The sequence below is a fragment of the Lemur catta genome, chromosome 12, assembly GCF_020740605.2.
Source record: "Lemur catta isolate mLemCat1 chromosome 12, mLemCat1.pri, whole genome shotgun sequence".
Classification (NCBI taxonomy): Eukaryota; Metazoa; Chordata; class Mammalia; order Primates; family Lemuridae; genus Lemur; species Lemur catta.
In genome coordinates, this window is record NC_059139.1 from 27,016,011 (window position 1) to 27,040,923 (window position 24,913).

Below are 24,913 nucleotides of genomic sequence, written 5' to 3' on the forward strand. Positions count from 1 at the left end.
ACAAATAGCAAAAGAAACCATGATTCTGTACTTTTCACCAATAAGGACAAACTGTTTGACAAAGTAGAAATGATGAAAATCCTGAAAAAAAAATTACAATGTAAATTGGAATTTGTAATCAGGAAGTGAATCCTGGACATGCATAGAAATGTATACCAGTCTTTAAAGAAAAGCAGATTTCAAAAAGTTCAAAGAAAAGAGAAGCAATATCAAGTGGTCAAAAACTCAAAATGACAAATGAGCTTATAAAGGACAGGAGGCTCTCATTACCCCTATTCTGACAATAGGGAAACAGGTCATCTTGACGATGAAGAGAATGATATATAAAGAAATGAGTATAATAACATAGAAAGCTTTGCGTTCTCTCATATTTTAAAAGGGCTCATACAAAAGAGAGACTTGCGTGACCTCAGACAAATGGAAACCACATGAAACCTTAAGAGGTTATCAAAAGGCACAAAATGAGGATGAGATGAGGCTTGTCCAAAGTGCTACAGATGATGAAAGGGTAGCTTCTGGGGTAATTGTGCTGTTGATGCTGCTGGAGAACTTGGAAATGACAATCACCACTGCTTGGGCAGAAGACAGGAAAAAACAAAGCAGTTCAATTCCATTTTGTTTCTGACTTCACCATTAGGGAGAAGGAAAGGGCAGAACTAGCATGGTCAAGAAGAAATTGAATTCCAAAAAGAAATACCCAGATTCTCTGAGCTAATTCTACATTTTAGACCCACAAAAATTATATCCTGGGATTCTTAAAGAGCCTGAAGGTAAGAGCACAGAATTACAGCCACGTGAAAAGTTCAGACAGATAGAGAGAGGCAAATGTACTCCTTTTTAAAATGAGGGTTCACTCCACAACAGTATTCTAGAATGGGTAATTAAACAGTCTATAAGGCCATAAAGAGAGAAAAGAATATTACTGAATAGCAGTACAAGTTTCCCCCCAAATCAAGTCATGCAAAATGAACTTAATTAATGTGTGATCGAGCTAACACATAAGCAGTCCACTAGGAGAAAAGCAATATGTGACTTCACAGAGCATCTGACCACATCCCTGACATAAGAATCTTATAGATATAGTGGGAAAATTGTGACTTGGGTTCATTTCACTTTATATCAATAAATACAAACTAAGCACCTACTAGAATCAGCAATGAAGAAAATAAAGCGCCTGCTCTGATGTACAGATAGGTAAATAATGACTTGAAGAACCACAAAAGTATCTTATGGCTTGACAAAGCCGTACAGGGAAGTCTTCAGTGCTGTAGTTTTTAATTTATAGAGGAACATGTACTTTCTTAAGAATTTGATGAAAGCTACAAAGTCAATTCAAACACACACAAAATTTTCTTTACCTATAAAATCCTTCATAAGATTCCAGGGAATTAGTCCATAGATATCCCTCTATCCCTACTGTCCAGCCCCAGGCTAGACCCCAGATGATTAGAAAAACCCCTGCTCTAATGGTTTGATGTCATTGTTCCCATCCTATTCAGCATCCTTAATCAAGGCCTTCAATGACTATAAGGAGGGTCAGCGCTACAGTTAAAGGGTCTGAGGGGCAACTAACAATTCTGAACACATGCATCTGTCTCTAATAGAGAAAATAATCTCAGGCTCATGCCTCCAAGAATTTACTAACAGTCTGAATGATAAAAAACACATTCAGGGAGTTCAACCACTCTTATAAACGCTCCAAGAGTAGTATGCCCCTGGAACAAACCAATATCTTCATACCACAGTTATAAACAATCAGTTTTTCTTTCTTGCAATCAAGTGAGTTCTTTCTTACTATTATAACAGCATGCCTGAGATAAAATTCTGTCTGGTTTTAGTAGCAAGAATAGTTGTACTTTACCTGCTCATTAGCTTTGTTTTAAATATATATACTATTAACTATATTTAAAAAGTACTTTAATTTTTATTTGGCATCTCATGGCTTACTCGTTTGTCATTATAGTATCAATTTTTAGACCAATCCTAGCTCCACTATATAGCTCTACCATTGCTTTTCATTCTTTCTATGGCCCTGCTTTTAACTGATGCTATCATGTATAGTTTCTGTGTCTTGTGAGCTACTTTATGTCACCTCTGGAACAAAACAGGTAAAAAATTAAACATCACGTTTATCAAATTAGAGAATGATACAAAAGGCCAGAAAGAATAGCTAACACAATAAAGACAGAAACTGATCTCTATACTGGTTAGGAAAATAAAATGGGACAATATTAACTGAATGAAATTCAGCAGCGATCAGAATTAATATTGTAAAATAATACCTGGCCTCATAGTTTTTTAAAAAGGAAAGAAAAGTGTTTAGCTAACCACCAGCATAAAGACTATAATGTGACAGAAATATCCTAAAATGCCAAATGAATCTTCCTGTCTCCGTTTGCTATCTAACCTCAGAGTCAGTGTTCACCATCGTCAATTTAATGTCTCTCATTACGAAAGATAAACAGTCCTTCCTCCCAACAATGACTCATTTAAAAACACGGGATGAGAAGGAAAATAGATGAAGCAGCTCAGCTTGAACTCTTTAGAAGAAAAGCTTTACCTACACCTAAAATAACTCAATTTATTAAAACTATGGCTAGCTGCAAAATTAACAGCTTATATTTTAAATCCTTGTATTTTAAAACTTCTGGCTCATATTGCTCCAAAACAAAATACTACTACTTACTTACTTCATGGACCATCCCAAGAGTTTCTGTAATATGGAAAAATTATTTTTTTAAACAAATTTAAAAGCACTTTAAAATAAGTACTATCTTCATTTCCACTGACTCTAAAACCAAATCCAAACAGTCTAATTAATCCTTGCTGGTATTTTGCTAACACTTTTTATTTGCCCCAAAATGCCAATCTTCACTAAATATGTGACTTAATAACATTCAGGCAATATTCCAAATATCCAAATTTCATTTGTCATATCTTTTTCTAGAAGGAAATTGTATTAGGACTGTAGCAAATCCAGAGAAATAATTAAAATGAATACATCTACCCAAAGGAATTAAAATACTTCTAACATGTTCATTCAAAGCACCAGTCTTATCTATAACAGCAAGAAAAAAATTATACCATTATCACATACCCCAAGGAATACAGAGACACACACACACACACACACACACACACACACACACACACACACACACACACGATATAATTAATAGAATTAAACTAGGAACATTTTTCAACGGAGTTATAGAGAAACGGAGAGAAGAAAGTTTGTGTTGCATTTTACAGCCACAGAGAGCTGCTTATTAGGGATGCCAACTAAAACTTTAAAAGGTTACTCTTCAAGACTGTTTCCTTCAATTTGGGGCTGTTATTCATCCTTGGAGCTTTTTATAATGCAAGAACACAGTATTTAACACATAAACTGCAAAGTAAAATTGAGTAAAACCATAGCATTTCCAGAACACAGTCAATGCCTGCTAAATCTAACAGAGATTGTGACTTGAATTCAGCATGGGAATGACTCAGTAATCAACTTTAAAATCATCCAGTATGTGCAGTATACTAAGAGCTTTCTTTATTCATTTCATCTTTTAAATGTTCTCCACATGTTTTCATGTCTGTGGAGCAATAAGCAAAGTAGAATCCTATTTCTTTCATTAAGAAAATTAAAATGCTGTATTTGTGTTCCCTGATTTAGTGTACATGAGGTAGACATAAAATGTAAAAACAAATTTCAAAACAAAATATTCTCCTTCCTCTCTCTGTGGTTCTATTTCCAAAATCAGACCTTTAAGTCCTAAAGAAATTCAAACATATTCATCATATGAATTAAGATTTTAGCATTAAGATCACATGGCTCCTTCCTTAGTACAAATAGGAAGACACACACTCAGTTTTACCGCAGGCATAACTCAATTCCAGTTAACAAACTGAATTTCAGCAGTTAGCCATCACTAGGAAAGCAGGGCCAGTCCTAACTCTGTGGCCACAATTCAGACAGTGACTGAAACATACCATGTGTAAAGCTGCTCAAGGGACCAAATCCAAAATGTCTTCTTGGCATGTACACTCGTCCCCAAAACTCAATATCACATTTGAAAAATTAAGAACGACAATTAAAAAACGCACCCTGATCTTTTAGACAGAATTACCCCCATTAAAGAAAAGTGGGGATGGTTGATAAAGAAGAGAAATTTATTGATGCCAATTCTTTGGGAAACATTTTTGTCCATATGATTCTAATGCCATGTATTCCACTGACTTTTCCTATAGTTAAAAAACAAAAAGACAATAGATTATGACATAAAGAAAGAATACTGGATTTGAAGTCAGAAGATGTAGATTCTGGTTTCAGTCCTAACATCATCTAGCACTGTGTTCTTATGTGAATCACTTACTAATATTCTTTCCAGCCCTTGCATGATGTAAGTCTACATTAGTTCCTAGATGTTCTATTACGAGACCATAAAGTATACACATTATTGTGCAGTATCTTTCTAATCATTCTGGGTACCGAACACTCTAGATCCTATCTTATGGGGCATACTCTGTTAAATGCAAGAGATGACTAATTCCGTGCCATTCTGTCCTCAGTACCCCTCTGTACTTCGGCACTTGCTAAGCCAATCCCCTCCTGATTAACCAGGCTGTTGTACTTACAAGGCCAGTTTATTTGCCACCAATTTATAATCCTTTGTATATCTAGCTAACTATCACATGGCTTGTTCTACTGCAGCTGAGTAATAAAAGCCTATTGAATGAGACATACTATCTATTCCAGCCAGCATTAAAAGGCACACCTTGAGATAAAATGATACCAGAGAAGCCAGAGAAAGCTAGTCACAGTAATAAGGAAGGGAATTACAGAACAGCTGGTGGCAGATTATCAAGTCTCTCAATGCAAGACCCAACAATGACCTCAAATATAATGCCATCAGGAAGAACCACTGAGCATAAACCATTTTTGCTTTCTTAGACCAAGGCAGAATAATGATGTCACTCAAGTAGAATTTCTAAGCCTGCAAAGAGATGTTTATATTTTAAAACTGCTGGCTGAGTGACTCAAACATTATTTAACGAGTATCTATCATGGGCCAGGCATTGTGCCACGTGCTGGGACTATAGAGAGATGAGTAAGACAAGGTAACACAGGTGCTCATAGTTTCATGGAGGGAAAAGGTAAAAAACCAATCCCAATAAAACATGGAAATAAATGCTATAATAATAGAGGGAAAGCTGCACTGACCAGGTAGAAAATGAGCCCCCAAAAGGACAAGGAAAAATATTCCAGGCGGCAGGCATGGCAAGGGCAAAGGCATGGGGTCAGGGAAGGATGTGGTCTATGGAGGACATGTGGGGAGATGTTACCTGTGAAAGGATTTAGGATGCACAGAGGAGGGAGTATCAGAAAGAAGTTTGAAATTTTTATTTTATTGAATGAGGAGCCTAATTTTGGAAAAGCTATCAGAAATGGTAACAGCTAATCTGAACAAAAAAGAGATGTGATTTCTTTCACACTTCAAAAAACTCTCAAGAGAGTTCACCTTAGCTGATGCTGTGAGGGCAGTTTCTTTTGATTACTGTGGCCTCTCCCCAGGGGGGAAAAAATTTTACACCTTGGCAATTACCTTCTCCTGCTTTTATCAATTTTTGGTTGCACACCTGGATTTTTCTATAGGCCTAGTGAAAGGCCATGGGTTATTTGAATATATTTTAATTTTAGGAGGGGAGGCTATCATATGCTACATGCTCAAACTACAGTAATGACACATGCAGAGATGTGTTTATAAGGAATATAACCAGTAACACAAAAGGAGTCAGTGAGTAATGTTTATCATTTTCCCTCTCACATATTTCTTACTTAAATCATTTATGTAAGTCATGACTTTAAAATGCTGCCTTCTTTTAGCAATATTCTTGAACCAGAAAGATTTGGAGAATAACTCCTTTAAAAAAAAAAAAGAAAAGCAGCTAATTTTTAAAGTGAAACAATCTTGCATAAGCCCTAATTATCACTTCAGTATTTGTAGATTAGATCTATATTTGAAGTGGAAAAAATAACATTTTTTGACGAGGTCTCTGGAAAGAGTGAGGAAAGCCACTATTATTTTTAATCAGAGTGACTTTAAAATCACAAGCTAAATTCTTAACACAAACATGGAATAAATTAATAAGTAGGTCATAAGTCGTTAAACTAAAAAAAAAAGCAAAATTAGGAAAAGTAATTTTTGTCCTTCTTTGCAATAAGAGGATTTTTTAAGAGAGCAACCCCTCAGTGTATGTCAATCACAGTGTACCTTATCATTTAACAAATTTTCAGGAGAGAATATCATAGGTAAAGATTTCAAAGCCATTAATATGTTAGAAATGTCCTCTAGCTCTTTCTTTTTTTCTTTGTGAACAGAATCTATGTCCTCATTTGCAACACGACTATTTTGTGGGAAACCATGACTGTAAGTTTTAGAAAGCTGTCTCAAAACAATGAATCAACAGAGCACTTGACTCACACCTTATTTTAGGAACAGGCTCTGTGGGTACAGCTGCTGGCCATGGTTACCTTCTCTCTGACAGCCTGATCCGTCTTTATTTCCATAACTAGGTTACTGCTGCAGGTTCACGACACTCTTCCGTTTTCTAGTCTACTAGCTGTAGGCAAGCAAGCAGCCAGGAGAATTCTCTAGGAAGCTGGTTTCAAATTTATGGTGCCTGACTCCAGAGCACACAAGTCAACCACAACTCGGCACCTTATCTTCTTCCCTTTTATACAACTCCTCATCTAAGTGGGAGATTCAAGAACACTTGGGAATAAAATACTAGAGACATTCCAATTAAAATAATATTTACAACACATAAAATCACAAAAAATACAAATAGCCAATAAATATATGAAAAATACTCAACATCCCTTGTCAAAGACATGCAAATTAACACCATAGGACGATAGGCCAGTATTTCGTACATAGCAAATTATCAAAATATGCCTATTGTCAAGAGTGGTTTAAAATGACACTTTTATATATTAGTATGGGGTTAAAATTGGATTTATCTTCCTAGAGAATAACTTAGCAATATTTTCCAAAACATTTTAAAATGTTGATACACACAAAATCCGCTTCTAGGAATGTGATCAAAGAAAATAAACCTACATGCACAAAAACAAGGATATGCACCTTAAGAATATTAACAGTGAAAGATGGAAAACAACATAAAAGTCCAACAATAGAGAGTTATTAATATAAATTTTAGTATAACTATTAAAATACCTTTCTTTGGGGAATATTTAGTGACCTGCAAAAACATGGTTAATATTTTACATTTAATGAAAAAACATTAAAAATGGTCCTAATTTTATAACAAGGAACATATACGTTCAAACAGGAATTAAAGAAATCAAGCCAAGATACTTCCAACTCCATTTTTTCCCTTCAGTCCCTTGGTTCTGTGAAGGAAGTGTCTCCACATCCCATTCTTCCCCCATGCCCACCCAAATGTCTTTAGACCTGTGAGTTTTTTATCCACTTTGAGTCTCTGTTTTTTAACTGGTATATTTAGGTCAGCAACATTAAAAAAAATCATTGATATAGTTGGATTAATATCTACCTTATCTGTTACTATTTCTTCTTTATTGTCCTTGTTCTTTGATTATTTTTTGCCTTCCACTCTTTTCTGCCTTCTCTAGCTTTAATTAACCTTTTTAATATGATTCCATTTTTTCTCCTATCTTAGCATTATATCAATTATATGTTTCTTTCCACCTTTTGGTTATTACACTTGAGTCTACCATATACATTCAAACTAATCCAAGTCCTTTTTCAAATAACATTATACTACTTCATCGATAGAGCAAATACCTGAGAACAGAGTGTTCCTACTACTTCTCTTCCCTTATAATGTTACTGTCCTTCATTTCACATGAGGACAGGCCTTCTTAAGAGAATGCTCTGGGCGTATTTCAAAATGGCTACCTTTCCCCTCCCTCTGACAGAAGCATAAGGAGATTTTTCTCTCCTCTTCACTGTAAAAGTCAGATAGGGATCCTAGAGGTGAAGCCTACAAAAGTGTGGGTCCCCTCCTAAGAGTGGGCCACTGGAGTTTTTAACTCTCAAATAGTCCACATGAGCCTCTAACAATTCATCAGTTGCAGTTTGGGTTTTCCTACCCCAGTACTGATTCCCATAGAGATCTCTGCTCCTGGGCTTCTGCTCCAGTAAGTTGTGATTTTCCATATTAGCCTGTCTCTCCAACTTCGGAGGCAGTGGTTTGCCCTGTCACCTCAATTCTTGAAGGATCTAAGAAGAGTTGCTGATTTTCAGTTTGTTCAGCTTTTTTCTTATTGTGAGGATGGCAGTGGCAAGTTCCAAGCTCCTTGCATGTTGGACAAGAAATTAGAAGTGCCAATTTTTTAAATAGTGCTGATTTTTTAAATCATTACTACTAATTATTATATACAGTTCTAAAATTGCTATCTTGAATTCAAACAAGGTATAATACTATCTACCTCATTTTCAATTGGGAGGAAAATCAGTCCCGAGTATGAAGGCTCTCATTTTATAGCTTTTAGGAGATTATCCTATTTATAAGTTTTAAAAGGTTGACATCACTGAATGATTTTTAATTTTGTGTTTATGGAAGTATTAACATTGTCCTGGGGCTACACTTAGTTAACTGAAAAATTCAGTTAGCTAAAAATCTATGATCTTGCCAATAAAGAGGTAGTAAATTATATAAAAAGGGTAACCCTGAAAAGTGTAAAGTAAAATGCACCTTAAAATATACCAATCATCCTTTGTTTTGCTTCAGAACATAAGCTTTGGAGACAAAAAGAAATGTTTACATCTTAACTATTCCCCTTACTAGCTTTCTTATCTTAAAGACTTTCCTTATCCTCATTTCTTCCCTCTATAAAATAAGGATAAGAAAACCTGCCTCACTGGGTTATTATAACAGATGACTTGAAGTGCTTTACAAGCAAGTGCATGGTATAAATAGTACTTGTTACTATTGTTGTTATATTCATTACATGTTATTAGGCTATAATTCCTTCCCCTGCTATTAACACTTATTGAAAATATTTCAATTACAGAGTCCACCACACACTGTAAAGGGAATACCTCAGCTGTATGGAGTCTACTTGGACCATTTTACTACCTATCCTATTCTGGGAATGAATTTCATAAATAAAGTTTTCCATTCTATTTTCTTATCCACTTATAAAACCTAGTCCCCATGAATCCACATATAAAATGCTACCTTGTACATTAACAATATGAACCAACAAAAAGGAAAAATAAATGAAAACATTTTGGGTGGAAACACATTTAGATGCCAAGAGCACTGGAAAAAAAATCTGTAAATAAAACACTTCTTTTTATAGCAGGAGCTGAGTTATAGAACTGCCTGTAAAATTCTATTTAATACTTCCTTTATTTCTACAGGTCTAATTCCTCTTCCAAGAAGCAAACACTCAAAATGAATGAGCTCCGCAAATTCTTCAAACTGAGAAAAATTTAGATAATACCATAACTTTCAAGCTCAACAGCCTTAATCCTTTTTTAATAGTCAACCTGTATTCGTCTGAGTTCAGTAATGATGAATTTTTCTTTCCTGAGTTTTATCTGTGCCAGCAAAGCTTTTCCAAAATTTAAAATACAATTCTAAACTGAACTTTCTCAGAATACAAGGCAAAACTTGTAACTTTTTCCCCAATTATTAAGGAAACTAAAATAGATTCTTTAAATGGATGACCCAGCTTCTTTTCACAGAAAGCACAGAAAAAGTTCTTCACATTTCTGTTTAGCTTTCCTCGCGTGGGATTTGTATTTAGAATCCTCTTCGATGAGCCTGAATGTGGACTTAGTTACTCAGTGGCAGAAACACTGTGTATTATCATTAAACTTCAAAAGCTGAATCAGAGAGAAGGTGACCTCTACTCTAGGACATGAGTGATCTTGGTTTCTTCACAGCATGAACCACAGAGCAGAGAACCATCACATTCTAACAGTTAAGTCATCCTTGCTTTCTAGTCTTTCATTGTTTCTCCACAATCAACTGTTTCAAACTATTTCATCCAAAACAAACAAAAGATACTTTCTCATGATTCTGTGGAAATTCAGTAAGGCAAAGCTTTTATAAGGAAGCAGAGATAATACACCTGCTTCCTTACATACAATTTATTTATATGTAACAGTATGCTCCATCCCAAGGAAATAGGGAAAGTATCTATTTTTGAAACCTTAGTCCCTCTGATGTGTACAGGCAGTGGTGTGCTCACAGCTGAACATAAATCAATGAATATCTGAGCCCCTCTTTATTCATTTGTTTCTCTTGCCCCTAAAAGAATAACAGATGTTACTTTCATTAAAAAGAATCCTAGATGGCTCTTATTTCCTCTCTTACCGTGTGATCTCTTTGCACATACCCACCTCCCTGCCACTTTCCACCATGAGTGGGAGTAGCATGAGTTCCTCACTAGATGCAGCTGCCCAATCTTGGACTTTCTAGCCACCAGAATCATGAGCCAAAAAAAAATAAAAAAAGATATTCAGTATGAGCAAGTTTTAACAGGGAATAAATTTTAATTATCATCCGTACCGGGAATATCTGTCTGAATCTTTTGAATCAAAGTATAAAAAGAGATAAAATAGATCACTGACAAATGCTTCACTTAAAATATAAAGCCAGAAAGAGGTCAATTTTTGAGTGGGCATCTACCCAAAGGAAAAAAAGACATTCTATAAAAAAGACATCTGCACTAGAATGTTTATAGCAGCACAATTCACAGTTGCAAAGACATGGAAACAACCAAATCCATCAGTACATGAGTGGATTAATAAAATGTGGCATATGTGTAGCATGGAATACTACTCAGCCACAAAAAACAATGGAGACATAGCACCTCTTGTATTATCCTGGATAGAGCTGGAGCCCATTCTACTAAGGATCATAAGCATGGAAAAAGCACATGTACTCAACATCAAATTGGGATTAACTGATCAGCACTTATGTGCACGTATAGTAGTACATGGGGTGTCAGGCAGGAGAGGCAGGGAGGAGGAGATGGGTATATTTACACATAATGGGTGTGGTGCGCACCGTCTGGCGGATGGACAGGCTTGAAGCTCTGACTCAGGAGGGGCAAAGGCAATATATGTAACCTAAACATTGTACCCCCATAATATGCTGAAATAAAAAATAAGATAAAATATTTTTGAGTGTGTACAACTCCAACTAATACAATGGAATATATGTAAGAGCCTTCCTTTCTTCAAGGTGTCCATTATAATCCCCCTTGTCATCACAGTTTTTGCTTGATGTAAGGTATCAACATATTTAGTTTGATTCTGATAGGCTTTATTATTTTTTTCCTTTTTTTATTGTAATAGAATTAGGGGGTACAAGTTGAATTCCATTACATACGTATATTGTATAGTGGTGAAATCTGGGCTTTTTCATCCATCACCTGAATGAACACCACAGGTAATTTTTCATCCCTTACCCTCTCCCACCATTCCTTCTTCTGAGTCTCCAATGTCCATTATACCACACTCTGTGTCCTGGCTTAGCAATAGTTTACCTCCCACTTTTAAGTGAAAACATGCAGCATATATTTTTCTGCTCCCAAGTTACTTCACTTAGGATAATGGCCTCTGGTTCCAACCAAGTTGCTGTACAAGACATTATTTTATTCTTTCTTATGGCCGTGTAGTACTCCATAGTATAATATACCACATTTTTGTTACCCACTCATATTCCATATCTTTGCAATTGTGAACTGTGCTGTGACATACAAGGACAGGTATCTTTTGATATAATGATTTCATTTCCTTTGGGTGGATATCCAGTAGTGGAATTACAGGTAGATCTATTCTTAGTTGTTTGTGAAATCTCCATACTGATCTCCACAGAGCTTACACTAATTTACAGTCCCACCAACAGTGTATAAGTGTTCCCTTTTCACTGCATCCACACTTTTAAATTATTTAATGTTTTAATAATGGCCATTCTAATTGCAGTAGGTTGGTACCTCATTGTGGTTTTACTTTGCATTTCTCTGATGATTAGTAATGTTGAGCATTTTTTCATATGTTTATTGCACATTTGTATATCTTCTTTTTGAAAAATGCCTATTCATATCCTTTGACCATTTTTAATGGGGTTGTTTTTTTCTTGCTGAGTTCCTTGTCGATTCTGGATATTAGCCCTCTGTCAGATACATAGTTTGCAAATATTTTCTCACATTCTGTAGGTTGTCTATTTACTGTTTTGGTTATTGCTTTTGCCGTGCAGAAGCTTTTTTGTTTAATTAAGTCTTATTTGTCTATTTTTGGTTTTGTTCCATTTGCTTTGGTGCTCTAAGTCATAAATAAATTCTTTGTCTAGGCCAATGATATGGACTATAAATATTAGCTAATTTATTGAAGATTACAGATAACAATATTTTTTAAACAATTTAGCTGAGTTTTTTGATAATACACCAAGATTTTAGAAATCAGGGGCATTACAGAATTTTGATTTTCTTGGATCTCAAGAACTCTGGAAGGGTAAAGGATATGGAGGGCATGCCTTGCCAGCTGACATGCACAGTAGAGTTCAATAGTTGTCATCACTGGGTCAGTGAGAACAACTGCAGTCATCTGAGGTTTATTAGCCGAAGCAGCAGGAAGGATCAAGGTGAGAATGTAGCACTTTAAAGCTTTAGAAAATACACTCAAATGTTCTACCCCACTGATGCTCAGAATAGACTCACAAAATAGGCAACTAGACAGGAAATGCTATAAGGAAGCTGGGGTTTTAAAGTTAAGGTATTTGTCCAAGATCACAAAGCTAGGATTCTTAATTTCAGATTCTGTTTGCAAAAAATGAAAAAGAAAATATGACATGAGACTCTTTGGGACTAAGTCCCAGGACTTCTTTCCCTAAGTGGTTTCTTCCATTCCATAACCCTAACTCATCAAATATATATGGATTATTCCCAATGTATAACTCCCTTCCAGACCTTTCTTAGGAGCACTGCACATACATGTCCTTCTGCATAAGCAACATCACCACGTGAATGCCTAGAAAGCCAATCAATTCTAGCAGAACTCTTTATTCCATATCCCCACCTCCCACAACATCTATTCCTCCCAGGTTTCTCCATCTCAGTAAGTGACACACTATTGTTCAAGCCAGGTGTAAGAGTCATTTTAATTTCTACCTTTCCTCCACCCCACCATTCCACATCCAAGGCATGAGCAAGTCAGATAGATTCCTCTTCCAAAATACTGTATCTCTCAATGCCATCACCCTCCCCACCAACACTCCACCACTCAAGTCTGTGCATTTGTACATGCAAGAAACTGGCCCTCAAGTATAAGTCAAAAAGACAAGATGCTTCCAAAATAAAATGAGTCTATTTATATGTAATTATATCATATTTAGGTCAGATTTATTGACAAAGGCATTGAGATTTTTTTAACAGCCATAGCACCTAGAGCTGGATAAACAAATAGCTGTACATAGCCTTCCTCTCTTCACGGTTGCACCAAAAGCAGGCCTACCAAACTGCCAGTCAATTCACTATATCTACACAAATTTATATTATTCTATTTAGTTTTTCATTCATTCTCTCCAAACCAGTTATCATTACTTCAGTTCTACTTAAATTCACTTGTCCTTTAAGAAATAATACTGAGTGATTTAATATATACACACTACAGAAATGGAAATGATGCTGTAAATCAAGCACCTGCAAACTTTTTTCTGTAAAGGACTAGACAGTATTTCAGGCTTTGAGGGCTACACACTGTTATAAACCTTTTTTTTAAGATTATTTTTTTTAAATTTCAGAATATTATGGGGGTACTAACGTTTTGGTTACATGAATTGCTTTAGTACAATTTGAGTCAAAGTTTTAAGTGTGTCTATCACACAGAGAGTGTTCATTGTACCCATTAGGAATGAATTGACCAATCCCCACCTCCCCCTTCCCACCTGCATGAATTCCATTAAATTTTACTACTATATGTGTACATGACTGTTGATCAATTAGTCCCAATTTAATGGTGAATGCATGTGTTTATTTTTCCATTCTTGTGATACTTCATTTAGAAGGTTGGTCTCCAGTTCTATCCAGGTTGTTACAAAAGATATTAGTTCACCATTTTTTATGGCTGAGTAGTACTCCATTGTATATATATATATATATATATATATACACCACATTTTATTAATCCGCTTACGTATTGATGGGCACTTGAGCTGTTTCTACATCTTTGCAATTGTGAATTGTGCTGCTATAAACATTTGAAGTGCAAGCGACTATAAAATGTCTTTTTTCCTTTTGGTAAATAACCAATAGTGGGATTGCTGGATCAAATGTCAGGTCTACTTTTAGTTCTTTTAGACTGAGAATAGGGCCCCAATCCCTTCTGGTTTGTAAAGTTTCAGTTGAGAAGTCTGCAGTTAGTCTGATGGGTCTTCCTTTGCATGTTACCTGATGTTTTTGCCTTACAGCTCGAAGGAATGCTTCTTTCATGTTTACTTTGGCCAGTCTATTACTATGTGTCATGGTGATCACCTCTTCACAATGAATCTCCCAGGAGCCCTCTGAATTTCTTGTACCTGGATATCTAGATTTCTAGCAAGGCCAGGGAAATTTTTCTCAATTATTTCCTCAAATAGGTTTTCCAAACTTTGTGTATTTTCTTCTTCACCCTCAGGAATGCCTATGATTCTTATGTTTGGCCTCTTTATGTAATCCCATATTTCTTGTAGGTTTTATTTGTTCCTCTTATTTCTCAGTTCTTTCTCTTTGACCGACTTGTTTACTTCATAGGTGTTGTCTTAAAGCTCTGAGATTCTTTCTTCTGGCTGATCTAGCCAATTCTTAAGGCTTTCCACTGTGTCTTGTATTTCCTTAAATGAATTTTTCATTTCCAGAATTTCTGGTTTTTTTTTTTTAATTCACTTTCCTTAGTAAATTTTTCATTCATTTCCTGCATTGTTTTTGTGGTTTCTTCATGTTGGGTTTCTTTTTTCTCTTGTATTTCATTGAACTTCCTTATAATCCATATTCAAAATTCTTTATCTGTCATTTCAGTCTTTTCCTTTTGCTTGGTATCCATTGATAAGGAGTTATTGTTTTCTTTCGGGGGTGTCCTTTCACTCTGATTTTTCATGTTTCCAGAGTTTTTTCGCTGATTCCTTCTCATCTGGCCTCTCAGTGAAGACCTGGGGGTGCTAGGCCTGGCTTATGGGCCTGTCTCTGGGTCTCCAAAGATCAATCCCTGAGTCTTCCAGGGAGAGGAGTGCTGGTCCTGAGTTGCCTATGGGGTGTTCTAGCAGGTTAGGTGTACCTCTCTGGTTACCTCTGACCTGCTGTCTTCACCTGTTCCCAACAGTGTGTAGTGAGTTAGGACCCCTAGCTTAATCTTGGTGATGGTGGGTGGTACTTGTGATTACAAATCAGCCACTCCCTGAGTGCTTGAGTTGGAGGTGCTATGTTTAGCTACGAGGTTGTTCTCCCTGTCATTGACTGATGTTTGCATGAAAGAGTCAGCTGCCAAGATGGTCTTTTGTGCTCATGGTAAACTCTGGTCCCCCAGGTGGGGGATATGAATACCCCACGCTTTAGAAGGAACCCTGTAACTTCCAGGGGTTTGCTTGGTCACTAATCCCGGAGGTAGGGGTAGGAGCAAGACAAATTGTGGCTGGATTGCAAGAGCCAGAGAGGCTTTGCAGGGCCTAGGTGGGTCTCAGAGGTTGCTTATCTGGCCACTAGGGCAAGCTGCCAGTATAAAGTTCAGGGCAATCTCTCCAAGCCGGGTAGACTGTTCCCAAGGAAGTGGCCTAATCCCTTGAGATCTAAGGCTTGAGGCCAGGCTCTTTCCACTCTTTTCCACTAGCATAGTTTCCCTGTGGGGTGGGGTCGGCACCCTCACTATTCACGCCCTATAACTCCACAGCACTCTGCCATCACTGCCCGAGACCCACTCTTGAACTACCTACCCTTCAGTCCATTTGTCTGACCCACTAACGTGCATCTCTGCAGGACACTGGCAGGCGGGAGGATCCCCAATTGTGCATGCCTATTCCACCACAAGACCCCAAGGAGGGAAAGGTAGGCCTATCTGCCCACAGGGACCTCTGTCAGGGGCAGGCTCCTCCCTGGGAGAGGTGGCCACTCATACGTTTCTTGGTTCAGGCTGCACTCCATAATGTAATGAGTCGGGGGAGCACCCACTGTTCCTGTTCAGCTAGTGCACCCAAGGCATTCAGTTGTTGTGGGAACCAGGGGCTATGTTAATTCACTCCAAATGCTGCACCCTTATCCAGTATGGTAGTTCTCCAGCAGGGGTGGGGATGGGTGCACTCACAGATCTCCGTTCCTCAGCGCCCCTCTACACTCTACCATTGGATATGTCCATGAGAGCTTCCTTGCCACCCATGTCTGGAACTGATATATCTCCCCTGTGTCTCTTTGCACCACTCTCGTGGTGGGAGGGACACCAGTTTTAGTCCACCTAAGCCACCAGTGCATGATCCCATGAAACACCCGTGGGCAGGAAGCTTGCAAATTGCAGCAGCCCCGCTCTCAGTGGTTGGCTCGGCCAGTAACACGCACCCGCCATGGAGACACACCACTCCTGTGCTACTAGGTTCAGTGTATTCTCACAGTTGCGATGGGGGGAGGGCTGCGGGTACCAGGCAGCCCAAAATCTAAAATTACTCTCTTTAAATGCCAAGATTGGAGGGGGTGCAGAGGAGGAAGTGTCTAGGTGTAAGATAGCCAGCACTCCGATCTCTCTTGGCAATCTCCTGAAAAATGTCCCTTTTGAATACCCAAACTCCTGTGGATCACTGGTTCACCCTACTATTCCTGTGTAGCCGTGGTGTCTGTGCTCATGGAGGGTGGAAATGCCTTCAAAATATTTTATGTCCTGATGCTCACTGAGGGTACCTATGTGGGGGAGGAGAAGCCCCCTTTCCTGGGCTTGGAGCCTCTCTGGGTTTGGACTGCACCCGCCATCTTCTCTTCTCTATCTTCTTCTCTCTGTTTTGCAATTTTTCTCAGTTGGGTCTCCAGATGTCTCTGTTGTCTCCCCCTGTGATCCACCTAAGCTGCGACTGCTCTCCACTTTCCTCAGTCCAATATTCTACCTTCCAGCCCGGAGGATCCAAAAAGCTGTCTCTCTAGTCAGCCATCTTGGCTCCCCTCCTCACAAGTTTTTTTTTTTTTTTTTTTTTTAAACAACCCTTTGAAACCATAAAAGCATTCTTAGCTCTTTGGCAGTACAAAACCAAGCCACAGGCTGTATTTTGTCAACCTTTGCTGTAAATAATAATAATAATTATGAACTAATAGTATAGAAGAAAAATATAGTTATATACAACAAGACTCAGCCTTTCATTTAAAACAAATCACACTAGTTCAAAAGGCTTGTCTACTGATCTCCTGAGGTAGGCACTAAAATTAGGAAAGTTCTGTATTAGAGAAGAATAAGGAATATGCCTTAACTATTTTTCATGAGGCAAAAAATTCTGCCCAGATATTTTTTCTCCCTTGTCTATCTAGGTGGGCAAAGATAAAAGATGCTCAATAAGAACTAATGAAGCATCACTTATAATGTGCATATTTATAATGACATTTTAAAGCCTAAATTTATATAGTAGAGTTTGATAAAACACAAATTTGTGAAGCCTCAAAAATTACATAGATACAAAGTCAAAAAGCCAAAAATAGCTAGAATAAAATTTACCAATCCATCAAAAAAAAATGAGGACATATTATTAAAATGACTTTCTTTTTGGATCTCTTCACTAACAATAAGAAATAGTACCAAAATTTTGTTAGGATAATGGCATACAAATGATTTGCTGTAATTGGCATTTCTACCCTACAATGCAATGAAGTCCATTGTACCTGAGATAATGGAACTCTCTCACATAGCTGCAGCATTGTTACCAAGCAACAAGATATAAAATGTCAAGATTAGCACTTTGTTTAATATATTTTTATCACCAATAAACCATATATCTATTCTGCTATTCTTTTGGGTGTATTACGGTCATTAGGCTAAGAATTATGTTTAGTAATCTACAAGAGTATTCAAAAAAACAAATCCACAAGTTAACACTGGGCATTCACCAAAGTCCATATTTTTATTTTTACTGCTTCCTTGGTAGAAACAGCAAATATTAACATAACATTAATTCTGTTACTGAGGTTATTTTGCTGAACTATTCAACTACAATATGTCTTCATTAAATATATCTTCATTAGCATCTAAATATTTTCAAATCAATCTAGCATTTCATGAACATTTAAGGAAATGAATGAGTTGTCTTTAAGTACTTCAATACTTTGAAGCAAGTAGAAACAATCAGTTCATTTAGTGTAGTTATGTTAGGATATTATCATCTTTTCTGTCAAAGCATTCTAAACCTGGCTAAATTTGTAGCATAGGATTTACAGATATGTCTAAAAGCATGAATAAACTTGTATAACTGAAAACCTATAAGGAAAATAAATGTAAATTAAAGATATTATACAATTTAACAGCTCTAAAAATCAACCCTGTGAACAATATCCATCACTCACCACATCCATCTCAAAAGTGAACACCTAAGAAGGTGTTCTGCCTTGGGACCAAGGGTTCTCAAGGCTCATGGCAGGTTGGTGGGAGGAAGGTATTCCTTCTTTTCATGTTGTATCAAATAGCTCTCTTCCCTTTTTTCTTTGTTGTTAAAGAACTTGAGTCAAGTGTTTTCAGCTCAACTGGCCCATGTGGGTAGACTTAAGAAGTTTGGGATAAACTGGTTTTTGCTGACCTCATTCTGTTAGAGAGTTTTATCAGGTAAATACTACAGTGCAGTGAAGGGCATTTAGCATACTAAGCTTTACCCAGTGAATGTCAAATTTGAGATTTCAGCCAAGTTCTCATAAATATCATGTCTCCACGTGTCAATCAGAGATGTCTGTGTGAATCAATCACACACAGGCATGAGCAGCAGTTGCCTATGTATGGACGTGTGTGTTTGAAACTGGATCCGTCAAATGAAGTTTTTCAGCGTGATTAGAAGTATTTGTCTTATATGGCTAGAAGCTTCATTTTTTAGCTATTTATACCAGCCTTTTTTCTTTTTACTGCCTCTTTAAAAAATTACGAGTTCTACTGATTTTGAAACTGTGTATCATAATCCATTAGCAATATAAAGATTAAGAATAAAAATAATATGAGGAAAGAAATTATTTTTATCCCTTAGGCATTTTCAATTTCTCTAAAGCAAGAAGCAAGATAGCCAAAGTCTCTAAAACATTGATACATTAATTGGCCTGCTTAATGAGGATTAAATGTTCACGGGATCCACTGAAGTGATTAAGTCACCTGGTTAAAATCCACTATGTTCCCACCTTCTATTGTAAAATGAAATAGCAAACAGTGTGATCGTTTCTGCTAAGATAATGCATGAGACAGTATCAACACAAAGTTCTGCAAACAAGGCCAGAGTGTCACAAATGCCAGGAGACTCCAACCTCAAAATCACATTCTCCATTCACCTCAGAGTTTTAATGTCAGATTTAGGCCTAATCATCTTCTGGGAAACATAAGAAAACACACTAAAGATAGAAATCCTATCTCACATAGCTTTGGAAGAAAACATTGCCATCACTCTCAAGAAAGCTACTATCACATAAGACTCCTCAGCCTATGACCTCGCACTCTAGAGAAGACAGTGCCATCTTGTTCTCCAGCCCACCACGGCCGCTCCTCCTCAGGCCTCTACATGCACTACTCCTTCCGTCGGGCTCCCCTCCTCAGCTGCAAATCTAGTTGCCCCACTTTCTTGAGGTCTTTACTCAGAACTCATTTCACTGAGGGCTTTTACGGACCACCCTATGTAAAATTTCAATTCCTTTCCCTGACACTTCATGTCCCTTTTCATGTTTTTTTCCTCCTTCACATTTAGCAATATCTGATGTGGTATCAAGATAGACCATCAGAACATCTGAGGGCAGGGATTTTTCTGCTTTGCTGCTGCATCTCCAGAACCTAGAAAAGTGCCTGGTACACTAGAACTTCTGAGATCAGTGAACTTTCCTCAAAATGTCATTGCAATTTTACCTGGTGCTTGTTTCAAAATAATACAGGAGGAGGGAGAAGGTGAAGAGATGGGGACATGGATGGGGCAGGAGTGACGGTGGTTTGAAAGTCACTGGAGCCGGGTCCTCTGCTTACTGTTGTGTATGTTCATCATCCTCCGTAATAAACATTAAAAACAAAAATCTGTACTATCATTTGCAGTGCAATCTTACCTTTCCTCATCCACCAACCAGAAACAACACGTCTGCTTGGCAGGATGGCAGATGTACCCTGATCTTTTCCTCTGGTTAATCTCCTAAGGGGAGATGTCACGTGCCAGATATTGGTAGAGAACACTCAGTCACAATTCCCAAAGCCTGGCTCTTAGGATTTCACTTTGGAAAATAATTTTCCATATGTCTATACCTTACAACCCAGAATTTTTTTTAAAGCAAGGGACTGATAAACACAATATTCCTGATAGTGGTTTTCTTTGGTGGGAAGACAGATGGAAGGAAATGAGCATGAGTAACCCTCTAATTCTTACATCAGGTGGGTTCACAGATGTTCCTTTTATTACGATGCTTCATAAACCACATAGACTACAGGTAAATTATATTTGTGTGCATCAAACACCATACAATCTAGCCAATTCTCTCATAGGCAAATACATAAATATACCATAGTATAAATATAATAATCTTATTTAAGTCATGATAATAAATATACTTATCTTAACTGAAGGCAGAAATTAGCTAAAATAGTCGAAGGGACCTTGCATAAGCCTTTGCTGTCTTAAAGCACCAGTCCTGGCACAAGCCTGACAGCACAAAGAAAACCAAACCAGCCAGGTTATTTCAGTCGCAGGCAGCCGTGACAGCCTTCAGTGGCTGAGTCAGACGACCTTTCCTGACAGCACATGCGTGCCAGGCTGCTTGCAGGAGACAAAGCATCAACAGTCTCCTGAGTGAAGCACTCTCATTCCTCCCCCTAGGTTTTCTATTATAAGCTCCTTCCCCCACCCCCCAAAAAAAAGTAGAAACAGGCCACTTCCCAAAGAAACCCAGGGTGGCGGGATGTGTGCACAGGAGACCGGCAGAGGGCCTCATGGGCAGCTGAGAGGCTGATGAGACAACAAGACTCCTCCAGAGAAAGAGTCAACAGTCCCTGCTGCTCCTTGTCATACATAAGTAACGCAACGCCCAAGAGTCATTCCCTGGCTGGTTTTGCACTTAAACTTGAAAGCTTATCAGGGGAAGACTTCACCCACTCAAAGAGAGCGAGGTCCAGAAATAACACTGTCTGGGCTAAAAAGAGAAACATTTTTCTGGCGTGTGTGCCAACATGTGCACCCACGTGTACTATTTTTCCTAAGTAACTACCCAGTTCCATAAGATGGGGAGAAAGATACAGCCAGCATTGACTATGTCACAACTTTGTGGAGAAGCATGCAAATGGCTGCAAGTTTCAAGAAACACAAATGCAATATTCACATTGGTTTTATTAAAAACCAACATAATGAATGGATCACCTCTTTAGTTTTATACAACTCATAAGTTTGCTTAGAACACATCTGAGAGGAAAAACTTTTCCAAAAAAGACTAGTGTTCCTCCTTTACAGACACTAGAAATAATTAATGTCAAGAGCCAATGTGATTTTCTCTTCACAATCCAAGATAAACATACTGCTTTACTTCTTGACATAAAACATTTACTGTAAATTAATTACTACATAATTAAAGAAGAAATGAAAAAAAAAAGCAAGAGGTAGTTTGGACGTTCCTTTGCCACCCTTATTTTAAATTAAAAAAAATTAAGATGGTTAAGGGAATTATCATTGATATTTTGGACATTTATCGTTTTACCCACCTTAAAACCCAAGTTTTAAAACTCAAGTAAACAAGAAGAAAGGTCAAAAACATGTGGCACTGTGAGCAGGAAGATGCCAGCACAGAGCTTCAGAGGACAGGCTCTAACGCAGATTCAACAACTGAAAAGTCCTCCATTCCCTTATCTCTAAGGGAAACAAAATGAGCTAAAGAGTTCTAAAAAAATTAGTCTTTGTCTAAAATATAGGATGTAGTCGCTGTTATAGTTCCCACTGCTGAAGATACAACTGTCCTAGAATAGACATCTAGTCATCATGTTTAGGGAAATATGTGAAAAGCTATAAGGATCAAAGAGGCTATACAACAGAATAAACAGAATCCAAGAGAAAAACTGAATGAATCCATATGGCTATTGATCAAAGGATGATGCTTTTCCCAAAGCCATCTCTAAGGTTGATGATACTAGAAGAAAAAAAGACTACAATCAGAATAACTGGCAAGAAAAGCCTTGGATAGAAGAATAAGTTGAGCAAAAAATCTCCTTACCTGCTTGATTCTAATAGTTAGCATTGAAATGGACTACCTCTGGAGGTTCAATGTTTCAAGAATTTGAAATGTCATCATTATATATGATATGGAAGCATTTCATGACAATGGAAAAAAGCAGATACCCTGGATCAGTTTTTTTGTGGTTCTATCCTTGTTCTACCTAGCTGTGTGACATCGGTTATATACCTTAACCTCTCTGTGCTTTAAATTCCTCATCTGAAAAATAAGAATAATTATGATTCCTTGCAGGACTATTGTGAGAATTAACAAATGATAATGCACGTAAAGAATATGGCATTATCATTATACATAATAAATGCTTGATTCATGGTAGCTATTATTAATATTTAGCATACAGAAGAATATGCAGATAATTTAATGCTCTCTGAAGATTTCTCTTAAATGCTACATTTCGGAGACCAGCTCATAATCATTCATCCCACTAGGACCACCATAAAATACATCAAGATAGGGCTAGAGAAGAGAAGAATCACAGAACCCTGGAGGTCAGTGCAGGAAATGGCATGCATAGAGCACAGCACAGAACAAGGGAGCCAGAGGGCCAGGGTACTCACTAGACTCAGAATAATTATAAAAGTCACAAAGTCAAAATAGAGTTTTCATATCAGAAAATGCCCAAACTAGGCACCACCCCCAAAATTCCAAAATATTTTCGACTTTTGAGAGCACAGTTCTTAGAATTTAATCTACAGGCATGTGGAGCCCTCTACTATGATCATGCAAAGTGGGTAGGCTTGCAATAATCCTATTGTCTAAACAGCCGTTTTGCTCACGTTCCTAAACTAGAATGACATATAGATTTCATCTCGATCCTTCCAATCCAACTCTGTACAGTGAAACTTCCTCAAATTATAATATTCTGTGTCTGTGCAGAGCAACACAATAGTCACTAACCACACACAGCTAGTAAGGGCTTGAAATGAGACGAGCACAACTGAGAAACTGAATTTGCGTTTTATTTAATTATTTTAAATTTTAAAAGTCACATGTGGCTGGTGGCTACCATACTGGAGAGTGCAGTCAATTGGGAGTGGCTATCTGCAGCACTGTATTTAAAGGGACCCTAATGTGCTGCTTCTGGGCCTACCAGGAAAGAGTTCTGTGATAGATCAGAGATTTCTGTTCCAGGACAGAGAAGGGGAGCCTTTATTATTGATATATTGGCAGGCTCAGTTAGAGGATTTGCTCTCCCCTTATGCCAAAAGGAGCCTCTCTTTTCTAATATCTATGATTCTTAGACATTACAAGGTCATTTTCTGCTCTTATAAAAAATAAGTTTGGTTGAAAAGAATCAGACTGTAATAGGAAAAAAAGTTTTAAAAGAACTTCAGCCAGGATGCATAAGGCCCTTCTGTACTCAGGGAATAAATACTGGTTTCTGGCAGCTTTACAGAAGTACATAAAATCAATAGTATTAAACTATTCATTATTTTAAGCTATGTTATAGGCCTTTCTTCACTAATACTACAGATGTGTGCCATGGACATGACATTAAGATGATTCAATAAATAAAAAACAGATCACGTAAAAAGAATAAGCCACATTATCCATTTTAAATGCACAAAATATACTAAAGTCATTGCAAAAGAAACCACCATGCCTAAGTTAAAAGTACCACATCCCTCAGCACTTTAAAAATAATATCCTTTACAAGAGCAGAACACAACTTTTAACATTCGATTGTTTCAAAAATACACTGTACTACCTCCATGAAACAATACCTTGGTATGTATGAATCAAAAGATGCCACGTACAACACATGAAAAATCAGGAATATATATTCTCATTTCCAGATCACAAAGTGTGGGTCCTACAAAGCACTCCCGAGGGAAAGCTACCTCAAACTCTCCTTAAAATTTGGCTCCAAGAAGATCCTCAAAGCCTCAACTTGAGAATCATTTGAAGTCTTCTTTGAGGTTCAAATATGTATAACCAAAATGGCAGCGTTTTTATATAAGCACCTACTTCCACCCCAGAGCCCTAACCCTAGGAAGGCTCTAGTATTATTCAAGCCTCTTCCAAACACTGAGTGCCTGAATTCAACAGCTCCGAATGTAACATCAAAGCAATCACTTGTACTACTCTCCTCCATTAAGGAATTCAGTGTCTACCACAGGAAAATAATGAACATCTCCTGACAGAATTTACAATTTTCCTAGTATTCTATGTACATAAATTCAACTTGGTATTTCACCCAAGAAGGTGTATTTCGTTCAAGGACCAAAGGACTTTTATAAGCTGGTCCCATGGCTTGATTAGCAAGGACAGCGCTGTAGAGAGACCCTAGCTAACCAGAAAACTAGCGTTCCAGCAAAATTTCAACCCTTATATATTTAAGTAGAATCGCTCCATTTCCAAAACAACAAAACTGTCATTATTTGCTCTCCGGAAAACAAAGGAACTGTTGTGCTTTTTCTTGAACTAATACATGATTATCAAGTTAAAAAATTAACACCAGGAATTCAGAAATAACCTCTTGTCTTA

At 37.4% G+C, this 24,913-nt stretch overlaps 1 protein-coding gene across 1 annotated transcript in view; it reads right to left on the reverse strand.

Annotated features, from left to right (window-relative positions):
* Positions 1-24,913, reverse strand: part of OXCT1 (3-oxoacid CoA-transferase 1) — a 129,520-nt gene that overhangs the window by 77,382 nt on the left and 27,225 nt on the right. The gene's annotated exons all lie outside the window — the stretch shown is intronic.